Raw genomic sequence first — 12,633 nt, forward strand, 5'->3', positions numbered from 1 at the left:
CAAAATTGACTTTCTTTTTTGCTTCTTTTCAGCTTTCAGGTCCTAGATGAGAAGGTAAGGATGTACTTGAACATTATGAGAAGACCCAGTTCCATCACCTCAGAAGCGAGAAGTTAACCATTTAATATCGTTGGTTCTAAAATTTGTTTAAGAAAAATGTTCATTCTGCTATTAGGACCACGATTATGTGTCAATTGTAGATTCTTAATTGCTTAGAATTATTTTGTATGTTTTCCTTCGGTTCATATTTATTCAACAAAAAAATATTTTCAAGATTGGTCCATTTGAGGATCAAACTTCAAACATGTGAATTGATGTGGCATCGAGCTAAGTCTGTTGATACCTTGCTCTCCTTTTTTTTGCTTTGCACAATTAATCTCGTCACTGGAGATTTATGTTTATCCTCTAGCTTTGCTCATTTTTTATTTTGAGTTCATCTTAGTGGATTGAATATTTTGTCACAATTTACATGGTCATGTGGGTGAATTGCTTCTCTCGTTGCAACGCACGGGCATATTTCCTAGTATGATGTAAAAACTAAGCAATGCAAGACAACATGCATGACATGGGTAATATAACCCTGCCAAGTTTGAGCATAGACCTCAGGGGGAAAATAGGACTGGTCATCAGTCTATGAATCATCCTCTAAGGAGCTCTCTGTAACCAGCAAGATTTCTGCTTCAGCAGGTAGCATTGTCTGCTCTGAATACCTTGTTTTCACTCCAGATACTTCCATCACCGCTTCAAATGGCTGATGCACAGGAAGAGTAGTTGAATATACAAACGTTGTCGCCAAATGGAACACGTAATACAAAAAAATGATAGAATGATATAATTCACATACATGATGATTGGCTAAACAGCATGGCATTGCATAATTCACATATATAATGCCTTTGCAACAAGATAGCATTGTATAATTCACATATATAATGTCTTGCAACAAGATGGCAATGCATAATTCACATATATGGTAATTAGACACTGAACAGGTGGCATTCACACAAAGCATGTCTAAACTAATCAAATGGCATAGCAATGCGTGACACCATACACACGATATGAGCAACATAACCCTGCCAAGTTAGAGCATACACCTCTGGGGCGGGGAATATGACTCATCATCTGTCTCTGAATCCTCCTCTGAGGAGCTATCCATAACTAGCGAGATATGCGCTTCGTCAGATAGCATAGTCTGCTCTGAGGACCTTGTTTTCACTCCAGAATTTGCCATCACCGTGTCAAATGGCTGATGCACACGAAGAGCAGTTGAATGTAATAGCATTGTTGACAAATGTAATATGTAACGAAAAAAAGGGATGGCCTGATATAATTTACATATAAGATGACTGGCTAAGCAGGATTGCATTGCAAAATTCACATATATGATGCCTGGCTAAACAAGATGGCGTTGCATAATTCACATAAACGATGAATAAACTAAACAGATGGCATTCGCACAAAGGATGTCTAAACTAAGCAGATGACATATTTGATGTATAAAGTAAGCAATGCAAGACACCATATGCATGACATAACCAACATCATCAGCATGCCAAGTTAGAGCGAAGACCTCAGGGGGTAAATAGGAGTTGTCTTCTCCTTCTGAATCCCCCTCAGAACAGATATCTTCCTCTCGATTACAATCCGAAATGCGTGGAGGGGGGCTGCCTTTGTGCCTACCATGGAGCGACATCTGCATGAAATTTTATTGCCACACAAGGCTCGTCTCTTTTGCTCTACATGTTCAGTTCCATTGTTTACAATAACTGTCATGCATAGGAATAAAACATAGTGACATTATGTAAGGAGTGCATGCAGAAATCTAGAGTGATGGTAGCAACCTGTGGATAGACCCAAAACCAATAATAGCAGGAAGATAATGGCTTCAGTTAAAAAATACAGATAATGGCTTCTTTACTGTTTGTTTCCCTCCCAACATGAAACTCATAGTAGACACCGGAGATTAACCAGATAGTAGATAGATACTATTGATAGCGGCCTCGATATGTACCCCACTGTGAGGAACCCGATTCCAAGTCACATCGATCTAGCCGGTAACACCTCATATCACTTTGCGGCCTCACGCATGGTATCCCACGGGTGTCGCCTTACCATAGCCCGGGACCGTTTGCGCCTTTTGGCTCACGTATATGATAGTGTCGCTAGCATCCATATGACAGAGAACCCGGGCCGACATGGCTAGTCATGAACCCAAAGCGGCACAGACCTATGGAGACAGGCATACATGAATCACATCGAGCATGTCGGTCATCAGCGATTGATTCCGGGCTGTAGCACTGGGCTAATAGGACTCCGGGGAACCCGGGATGTAGCAGGCTAGGCAGGACTCCGGAAGTCACGGTGTGACATTTCCCCGAAGGGACAAACATAGGAACGAAGTGAAACACATGCCGGCCAGTCAAGTGTCCTGAATAGTAGTGCTAGGATAGCAGGACTCCGGTGAATCGGGCTGTAGCGGACTACTATGGCTCGAGGAACACTAGACTACATTTCCCCATAAGAAAGGCTGCCAAGGATAAACAACTAGATTGTCGGATCCCACTCATACCAAGCATTTCAATCATACACACAATATGCCCGATATGAGTACATACAACATGGTATCACAACAAAACTCTACAACTCAAGTACTTTATTTAAAGGCTCCAGGGAGCCATACATAACATGTTCATACAGATAGGGGTCACCTGACCCGACACTCAAGTCATACAAACATACAAGCACATGCGGAAGCAACTAGTCTGAGTATAGACTCTAGAAAGAAAGAAGGCTTCTAGAAGCCTGTCTATCTACATAGGGCCCTCCATGGCCAGGATCACCACCTGGGTGGCTAGTCACTCGTCGACGTCAAGGTCTACGTAGAACCCATCGGAGGGGGCGGTGTTGTCGTCTGAAAATAGTAATTAAGCAAACATGAGTACAAAGGTACTCAGCAAGTCTTACATCAGAACCTACTATACATGCTTATTCTCAAGAAGGTGGTGGGGTTAATGCAGCAAGCCAGCTTTGACTCTTGGCTAAGCTATCCTACGGAACTTCACCAGTAAAATAGTTTTCGCACACGAGTCCACTACTCACCAACACAATACTCCACCGGGGATCCTCCCTCGTCATCCTACGAGAGGGCCATCCTCGGTACTCACACTTATCTTGAGTCTTTTATTAGTACCCATTAACTTGTCTATGAACTGTATAGGCAACCAAGTAGTCCTTTACCGCGGACGCAGCTATTCGAATAGTTTTATACCCTGTAGGGGTGTACTTCTTCATACACGCTTTCACCACTTACCGCCGTTTACACGACATGTACTCGGCAACCTTCAAGCGGAAGCCCAACGAGGGTGTCGGCCACGGCCTACCTAAACACTTAAGTCTCTAGTCCAGGTTTATCGCCTATCCAGGTTCCATCCGCAGGGAGTCCGGCCGAGGTTTCCACATACGGCCCCGAACAATGTGAACAGGGATCCCGAGACACCAAACGGGTGACTCGGTACACCGTGCCATAGTGTATCTACCGCAACATAGCCCACCCCTAGGGTCAGCGCTACGCACGGCCGCCAACACATAACCTACAAACACCAGAAACTATTTGCAACTCCTGGACAGAGTACTAGGGTGGTTAAGAAGCCGAGAGGGTCAATTAAGGATCCCAATGCATGGTAGTAGCTGAATCTTAAATCACACATACAGATCTCAGTTCTTAGGGACGGCCTCAATGAAACAACCCACCATGTACTCCTACATGGCCTCTCATCGATACCTTTACCAAAACATGTTCAACACATCCCTCACATTACCGGCATAAGCATTTCACTCTGGCCCATCACCCAAATGAACCAGAGCTGACACAACTCTAAGCATAGCAGGCATAGCAAGGTAGGAATCACATACATGGCTCAATCAACTCCTACACATGCTAGTGGGTTTCATCGAGTTACTGTGGCAATGACAGGTCATGCAGAGGATAAGGGTTCAACTACCGTAGCACACAGCAGTTTGAATCGCGTTGTCTTAATGCAGTAAACAAGAGCAGAAGCGAGAACATGGTTTTGTATCGGAATGATGAATGGTTGCTTGCTTGATGGAGTGGTAGTGGGATACTTCCCTTCAGTTGGATACTCGTGAATATCCTCGGAGGCAGAACCTACCACGAAGAACACATCGGAACACAATCAACACATGACGATATGCAACAAGATGATGCATGCTATGACATGGCAATATGAATGTGTCTTGGCCTAATGCAAGCTATAACAGAAAGGAATGAACTCATTTGAATCAAAGATTCAAATATTAGCTCATTAAACATGGCCTTAATAGTGCATTTCCTTATTCTGCTTAAACAGCAAGGTAAACTTGTTTTGTCATGCATGGAACCATTACAGATGGATAGATTGAATTTTTCTGATCATTTTTCATATCTAAATCTTTGCATTTGGAGCTATGGTTGATTTTCTATGATTTTTAGAAGTTTTAACTATTTTCTGGAAATTCCTGAATAAAAATAAATCCAGAAAATGCATTACTGCATCAGCATTGCATCATGCTGACCTCAGCAGGTCAAAGGCGCCAGCCCAGGTCAAACCTGACTGGTGGGCCCCTTCTGTCAGCCTCTCAGCTAATTAACAGGATTAGATTAACACTAATTAGCTGTCAGTGGGGCCTGGGCCCACATGTCAGTGACTGATTTAACTAAAATTAATTAAAACTAATCCTAAATTAGTTAGCAGACCGGCCCCACCTGTCATAGACTCAGGGGGGGTCTACCTGGGCCCACCCAGGAGTCAAACTGGGTCAAACTCGCCGGCGACTCGACGCCGGCAAGGCCCGAGACGGTGGCGCAGCTCGGAAAACGCCCACAGGGCACGGGCGAGGCCGTTCTTGGGCCCGTTGGAGAGCTCTTGCAATCGCACATCTAGTGGTGGTGGAGGCCGGTCCTACGGTGGCCGCAGACGATTACGGCGAGCTCCAAGGCGGCGGCCGGGGTTCGGCCATGTGTGGGGCATGGGCTGCGGCGTGCAAACACGGAAACTAAAGCGCTAGCGATGCACTACGCGATGCAGCAAGCACGTTGCATAGCACGGGAGGACCAAATGGTCGCCGGAGCGACGCCGGCGACGAGCTCGAGCGGAGACGAGCTTCGGCCATGGTGGAACTATGGCCTAGAGGGTGCAAACGCGTGGGAAAGAAGAGGGGAAAGGCGGCGGAGCTCACAGGGAGGTCGATGAGCAGCTTAGTGGGCTCGGGGGCGACCGGAGCGAGGCCAATCGATGCACGGCGTCCGGCAGGTACTGAGGTTGAAGACGATCCGATGGCGGTGATGCAGGGCCTCCGGCGATGCGTGGCTCGGTGGGGAGGGCGAGGGCGCCACGGCGGAGCTTCTGGACATGTCAGAGAGGCGAGGGGGTGACGGAGAGCGCGACTACGGCGGTGAGACGGCGACAAGCTCGTCGGCCATGGTGCGGGAGAGGTTGAGGGAGACGAGGGGAGAGTGAGCGAGGATGAGAGGGGGACGTGGGGCTCGCGTGGCACCCCTAGGCGTCTCCAGGCGTCGGCGGAAGCAGGAGGTGGCCGGCGTGTGGCCGCGGGCGCCGGCCACGCGCTCCGCGTCCTTCTGGCGTGAGGAGGACGACGACTGGCAGAGCCAGTAGGCTGGGCCGAGCCAGGTGGCTGGGCCAGCACAGGTAAGGCCCGGGTGGGCTTCCCTCTCTCTCTCTCTCTTTTTATTTGTTTCTGTTTTTCTAATTAACTGCAACTGTTGGGCTTTAAATAAAATACTAAAACGTTTCCAAAAATCCTAAAAATAATTGTGGGCGCTGTTTAGATTATTTCCAACAGCAAACATTTATTTCCAGGATTATTTGAGCATTTAAATTATTTTATAGCATTTAAATGCCCAAATTCAAATACTTATGATTTAATTCAATGACCTTCTGTTGACCTAGAAAATTGTGCACCAATTTTGCCAGAGGTTTTAACCCAAGACAAGGAGGGTGAACTTTTTAGAAGGGCATTTCAGGTTCATTGAAAATAATTTTAGTAAACCCTAGTTGTTTCCAGGGGGTGTTGGGGGTTTCTGCTTTCCCCATTTCAAATTTAAGAGAAATTTAAACATGATGCACACTCTAATGCTTGAACTAGCTAGGGTGTGACACCCACAACCATTTAAAAACTCAAGTTTGACCATTAGTTTGGAGCTGACAGAGTCTAATCGGTGAACAGGACGATAAAGTAGCATGTAATATTAAGCGATGCATAACGTAAGCAGACACGAAAGAGTGCGACCTCTCTTGCGGACCCGTGTAGTCCTCGATGTCATCTGCTCGGTTGATGATGGTAGTGCAGTTTTCATGGCTGCCAGCGGCGGGGAAGAAGATCTAAGGCGGCGAAAGACAGTCTGGAGGCCGGATCCCTGCTGTGCTGGACCCTTCTGTCGTTGGAGCAGCTGAGCTGGGGTGGACGACGGTGCAACAGGAGTGGGACAAACCACACAAGGTTTTCTTTGACAACTATCTATAAGAGAAGTAATTCTTTAAGGGCTCGTTTGAATTGGAGGATTATAACAATGCAGGGATAGGAAATAGACAGGTATAGGATAGGAATGCACGTGCAAAACAGAGAATTTAAAAACACATGATTTCTGCCAATCTGGGTGTTTGATTCACAGCAATTGGAAGATCACAGGATGCAAACAAGCATGGTGAGATTAAGTCAAACCACAAGAAAATGTACGGTTATAATGCTATTATGCTACTATCTCTTAGTCTTGTGCTTCATGAATAGGAATTTGAAAAGGAGGACAAGTGAAAATTAAAATTCCTACGTTTTTTCTTTCAAGGAGACACTAAAGGAACAAATTCGTGTGCTCAGTGGACAATAAATATAACATGTAGAGTAAAAAAGAGATGCAACAAGTGTACAACCTCTTTGGCGAAGCCATGTCGATCTCAGCGTGATTGGGTTGGCCGGTGAGGATGCTCCGGCTGACTTGGCTGTCGGAGGAGGGGAAGAAGATCTTAGGCGTCTGGAGATGGAGCCACTACTAGGGAAAACCCTATACACAGAATCTTAGCGGCAGCGCGGCTCAAAACGGAGCGCTGAAGCTAATTAGCAGTAGCGCGGGTGTGGAAAACCCGCTACTGAGAAGTGCTTAGCAGTAGCGTGCTCGGTGTAACCCGCGCTGCTACAAATATCGACCGACAGTGCCCACCCAACTCCATTTAGCAGCAGCACGGTGCCGCGAGCCGCGCTACTGCTATAGCTGTAGCAGTAGCGCGGTTTTTCTGAGGTCGCTGCTGCTAATTTTCAAATCGGGCACACTTTTGGTCCCGGTTAGCAGTAGCGCTTGTACCGAAAGCGCGCTGCTGCTACATTCTTAGCAGCAGCGCGTTTTATGTACCGCGCTACTGCTAATCCGCACCCACCACCTTTTCCCCACCCGTCCTCCCCCTCCCCCAAATCGCTCCTCTGTTCCGCCACTCCCTCCTCTCTCTCTCTCCATACGTTCTCACATTGACCTCTTGCCCATGCGCCCCTCCTCCTCCATGGCACCGAAAGAGGGCGCCACCTCACACCACCGATGTCTAGGAGCTCGCCGGTCTTCCACCGGCGTCTAGGAGGCCGCCGCCTCGCGCCACCACGCCGGAGACCTAACCACCGGTGACCAGCCCTGCTACTCCCTCCATCTCCTTCCTCTCTCCCTCGGTTTTCTTTTTGTCTCTCTCTCTCTCCCTCTGGTTTGACTCACAATCCCATGTCCATGCCCGTGCAGGTAGTCGCGATGGACGACCATATCTGGCATGGTCGGGAAGAGGAGCCCCACACCACTGCCTTGGTCTTCCATGGAAACAGGCCCTCCTCCAACAGCCACCACCGGATCTGGTCTACCGCTGCTCGTTCATGCCTCCGGCAACCCCAACCATCACTGGATCGAACAACTACTGCCATTGACAACATGCATGGGATCAAGATATTGCTTTTGAAAGTAATAGTAGTAGCGCGGGGTATAAGACCCGCTATAGATAATTAGCAGTAGCGTTGTACTGCAACGCATGCTACAGCTAACCATGTATAGCAGTATCGTGTGTCAACACGCGCTACTGCTGCAAGTTAGCTGTGGCGCCGTATCAGTAGCGCGGGCGCCCGCGCTACTGATACACCCAAAACACGCGCTACTGCTAGGCTTTTCCCTAGTAGTGAGTCCGAGGTACTGCTCCGCTGTGAGGGAGGGTTTCGTCGTTGGAGCAGCTCCGGTGAGTTGTACGACGCCAAGGCTGAAGCAGGACAAGAGAGACAATGAACAACGTTAACCTGAGTGGAATTCTAATAGAATCTCCAATACATGACGTAAAATACATAACCACAAAGTGCTAGATGTAAAATACATCAGCCGCTCATCTCTGAACTTAACTGTCCAAACTGAATTTAACTATCGAAACTGAACTTAACTGTCGAAACTGAACTTAACTATCGAAACTGAATTTTGCTGTCGAAACTGAATTTTGCTGTGGAAACTGGATGCACTAGCAAGGTGAGGCTACACGTCGGTCGACTGACTTTTTCATCTCTGGTTAGTCGATTTTGCAGCTGTTGGATATGAAATCAAGAGCATGTGGTTCATCTTCAACCTCCACACCCCTGAGCCGGCCAAACAGCAGCCCCCCGCCGCCCCGCCTGCCCCAAAAACACTCCCCACCGCCGGTTCGCAGCCGCCCCGGCCATCCCTCTAGCCCCCCCCCCCCGTGCCAAGCTTTTTCTCCGGCAATCCCCACGCCACCGCCCCGCCAACGCCCCGTCACCACCGGCGACCACCGCCCCCATCCTGAACCCTAAGATAGATAGTGGGTACCTCTCCGGTGAGCCCCCCTCCCCGCTGCGGCTGGTTCTTCCTTCACCCCGGCGGCATCGGAGTGAAGTGTAGCTAAATCGGAGAAGCATCGCAAGCAAGAGAAAGAGTGAGAGCAGCAGTGCGAGCAAGAGCAATAGCAAGAGCAGACCAGGCAGGGGGCCAAGAGCAAGAGCAGAGCAGCAGCGCGAGCGAGAGCTAAAGCAGCATCAGGTCCTACTGATGTGGACGCGCCGCCGATGGAGCGACGCTGTGGAGGAAATGGCCGGTGACGCCACCGTGGATGGAGCCGCGCCATGTCGGCTCGGGACCGACCGCCGGCAGCACCGTGAGATCGAATCAAGAAGAAAATGTGGCGATTAGTGTACAACCTCTTTGGTGGCGCCGATTAGGCCGCAGCTTCATTCGAGGAAACGGTGATGATGATGCTCTTCCGGTGGTGCAGGTGAAGACGGCGGTGTGGGAATGGAGGTGGCGCGAAAGACGAGGGGAACGTCGGGGCAGCTCCTTGGAGGTGGAGGACGGGGTGGCTGAACCGGCTGGACGATGAGATCGACTACGGATCCTCATCCGCTACGGTGGATGAGGGACGTCGAGGTGTTGCTGTGGACGACGTCGTCGGGGAAGAGGCTCCAGCTGGATGGCGGACGGAGCAGGGTGTGGGGTTTCGTCGCGTGTTTTCGTGGCCTCAGTGTACGAATGGGTGGGCAGATGGGATGGCAGTGGGGAACCATGGCTTAGAGACGCGCTCGTCCGAAATGTGGGGTAAGTTACGAAAGTACCCCCACCGATTTGAGGCGGTTCTTTCGGTTCAGGGGTACCACGGGCATTTCGCGTGTCGGGATTTCATAGGAGGTGGGAGTTTTCGCGCGCGTTGTAATTTTGGAATAGCAAGGCGCGGGTTGAGATGGAGGGAGTTGTCGGAGCACAACGAGACAAAGATATATCTTAAATATTTCGGGCTAACAAGGCGCGGGTTGGAATTTCCGGACAAGCCTAACGTGTACTGTACCAAATCAATGCACCCTAGAAATGTCATTCAAAACTCTGAATTCATGTTATGTTCAATTAAAATATTTCGCTACGTGTATAATGCATGCAACCTACTACTCAAATGAACGTTTTAGTGCATTCCAAACATATATACTACCGCTTCAATATGAACTAAATTTGAATTTGTTTCTCTATTTGAATAAGATCTAAGGTAATGATTGTTGTGAAGTCAAAGCATTTGAATTCATTTCTCTGTTTTAATAAGATCTACAATCATCATTATTGTCAAGTTAAACCATCGTTTGTGTATTACCTTCACAGCACACCACATGATTAGTCTCGAGTTACATATGAACTATGTGTACTATATGAACTCGAAATAGATTTTTTCAATCCACTTTATTTTGATTTCAAATCACATTACATTTCTAGCTCTAGCTAGATCTTCATAATCTAAACCATGTCTCATATGTATAATGTGTTTAACACATTATGTATGGTGCCCCGCCCCATATGCCTACAAGTATTTAGATGTGAGTTGCAAACACCACACTTCACCACAAATTCAAATAAAATGTGAGAATGTTCGATATATAGTATTGTTTAGATTGTTCGATATTTAGTTGTAAGCTGCAAACGCCACACATTATCACAAATTCAAATAAAATGTGAGATTGTTTGATGTATAGTATGGTATAGATTGTTCGGCATTTAGCTGTGAGTTGCAAACACCATGCATTATCAAATTATGGTATAACATGTGCACATCATGTGTATCACCGCTATATTCATGCATGCAATGTTTAAAACACTATGATCTCCTATTCAAATATATGAATCCGCTTTCATATCAAATTATGATCTTTGTTAGTCTCTTACACCCACACAATCCTCTAACCTTTGTAGCTACCACTAACTTTCTCTCGTGCATGCACACGCCCTCCCCCTCCCTCGGCATTCTATCCACCGGACACATACATTTTTTCTTTAGGTCGTTCTCCCAGAGTCTCCACAACTCCTTTCTGACACACACCGATCGATAAACCTCTCCAGTGATGCCTGCCTACAACATACAAACACACCTTCAATCTCCTCCGTTATGTGTCCTTGCCTCATGTCTCTCATACGGTCAGACACACGTGTAAACTCTCGCCCCACTTTTCATCGCTCTCTCACAACCGCACACTCCTCCCCCTATCTAGCTAGTAGTTGGGCCTCTCGCACCACCTCCGAGCTCCATTCTCTTTGTCTATCCGTCTAGCTGGGCCTTATTAGCCTCTAACAAATGGACGTACACCGACCGATCTCTCGCTATACATATAGCTAGCTACGTCCTTATAACTCGTTTTTACCCACACGTCAATCGATCTACCTCATTAGTTGTGTCTCTCCCTTCCTCCGACAAACAACAATTGATCTACCGATCTAGTTAGGTTTGCTTACCAAACACATGGCTCCCCTTCATCATCCATGGATGCGTCCCGACAAATCTATCACGCACAGGCACACACAGAAACACATCCCCACTTTTATTGATAACATTGCAGTTCCACCCTCAGTTTGTCTAGTAGGCCTCTCCCACCATCTTCGAGAAGCAACTCCATCACCCATCCAGCACTCTACCCCTCTCCCTCCCTCTCCCTCCCTCTCTCTCTCATCTCTCTCTCTCCCATCATATTTCCCGTCCTTCAGTTATGTATGGATGTCGACCGATCTCCCTCAAAACATAGCTGAGTCTCTCCTTTCAACACATATACGAGTCGTTCTACCTCTATAGTTAGGCCTCTGCCTACTCCTCCCACCACCCTCCTCCCTCCCACACACACCGATACATCGAGCGCTCTAGTCATGTCTCCCTGCCACACACAAACTTGACGTGTGCCCTCTAACGTTCCGATAGGCCAGTCGCCCTATATCTTTGACTTGTACACACACACAATTTCGATGGCTCTCTTCATCGATCTCGCACCCACCCACTTGATCCTCTCTTCGACTCTATCGATAGCTATGACCCCTCCCTCTCTTCTCGTGGATTGCCCGACCCTCTATGTATGATATGGATAGGCCTCCATTTCATACACATTGCATGCAAAATTTTGTTTGAGATGTCATCGACACATGTTCCCACAAATAATTCAAAAAATCAACCCCCACCCCACCCCCACCCCAAAACAAAAAACACTCACGAACGCGGTTTGTATCTCTCACACACACCCACATAGGTGGGGAACGTGCATGAAGAGAAGAGGTGCATGCACGGCGCATGTACTGCTGTCTCTTTCCCAACCACACCCGCGTGGGTACATGGTGGAGCTCATTTCTGTACGAAAAAGGCAGCCCACGTGGTAATTTGGCACGTGTACTGGTTGTCCACTTGGTGGAGGGAGGATCGTCTACCACGGGTGAACAAAAAATTGTGACTTGACGTGTTATGTTTAAAAAGAGGCAAACCATGTGGGGCCTACCTTAGAGGCAAGGCTCTATACACTGGAGTACTTTTGATGTGTCCTGTCAACTCGCAGAACGAGGAGAAGCTTGCTTAGTATGTCGTCTCCCCCACCCACGGGCGCGGTGGCTCGCGGGATGAGGTGAAGCTTGCTTACTATGCCTTACGCCCGCTCCCTCGCCCATGCGCGCAGTGGCTCGCAGGACGAGGAGAAAATTTTACTACTCCCTCCGTTTACTCCTCGTCCCTACTACCTTGGTTATAGAGATTATATCATATTGTTTGGAATATATATGTCCTTTAGTAGATTTCAATATGAACTACT

Source organism: Triticum aestivum, chromosome 2A, assembly GCF_018294505.1.
Source record: "Triticum aestivum cultivar Chinese Spring chromosome 2A, IWGSC CS RefSeq v2.1, whole genome shotgun sequence".
NCBI lineage: Eukaryota > Viridiplantae > Streptophyta > Magnoliopsida > Poales > Poaceae > Triticum > Triticum aestivum.